Raw genomic sequence first — 600 nt, forward strand, 5'->3', positions numbered from 1 at the left:
AAAATACAGAATTAAAATATTTACTGATAAACCAAAGGAGACAAGAAACAGAAACAAAGTCCAATATATACGCCAAACTAGAAGAACGTTCTCCAGCAACAAGAGAAACCTACCTTGTCACAATGCCAGTGCTATTAACATCTATCTTTCTGAAAAGAGAAGTGGAAAAGAATGATGGCAACTTGCATACTTCTTTTGTAACTGCCCTAAATTCTGGCATAACAAAAGGAGAGTTAGTGTCCATTGGAGAAATGAGACATAATTTTTTTAGATATCTCACCATGGATCTGTAACCCATCCAAGTGTCCATAGAAAGCCTGATTGGTCCTGAACATGCATTGCTCTTTCAGGTCAACTGGTGGTGGACGTCCATTTTGGAAGTAAAACTGTAATAGTAAAAGTTTTGCAATTAGAAACTATCATCATAATTCCATAATATCAAATTCAACTGATAAGACCAAAGGTTAATAGATAAAAGACGAATAAAAATGACCCATAGCTCTGAATTTATTGTTAATGAATATAACAGCAAAAGATAATCAAGTACACACGCCACCTAACCTGCGGAATTGGTTCTTTAATTGGCTCACTAATCACTTT

General features: G+C 34.8%; 1 long non-coding RNA gene across 1 annotated transcript; it reads right to left on the bottom strand.

The window, feature by feature from the left end:
- Positions 1-109: 109 nt before the first annotated feature.
- Positions 110-600, bottom strand: LOC111787168. The gene is made up of 3 exons (XR_002813909.1): positions 562-600; positions 281-386; positions 110-213 (listed from the first exon to the last, which is right to left on the bottom strand). It is a non-coding gene; the product is annotated as an uncharacterized LOC111787168 (long non-coding RNA).

Source organism: Cucurbita pepo, unplaced genomic scaffold (genome assembly GCF_002806865.2).
Source record: "Cucurbita pepo subsp. pepo cultivar mu-cu-16 unplaced genomic scaffold, ASM280686v2 Cp4.1_scaffold006310, whole genome shotgun sequence".
Lineage (NCBI taxonomy): Eukaryota > Viridiplantae > Streptophyta > Magnoliopsida > Cucurbitales > Cucurbitaceae > Cucurbita > Cucurbita pepo.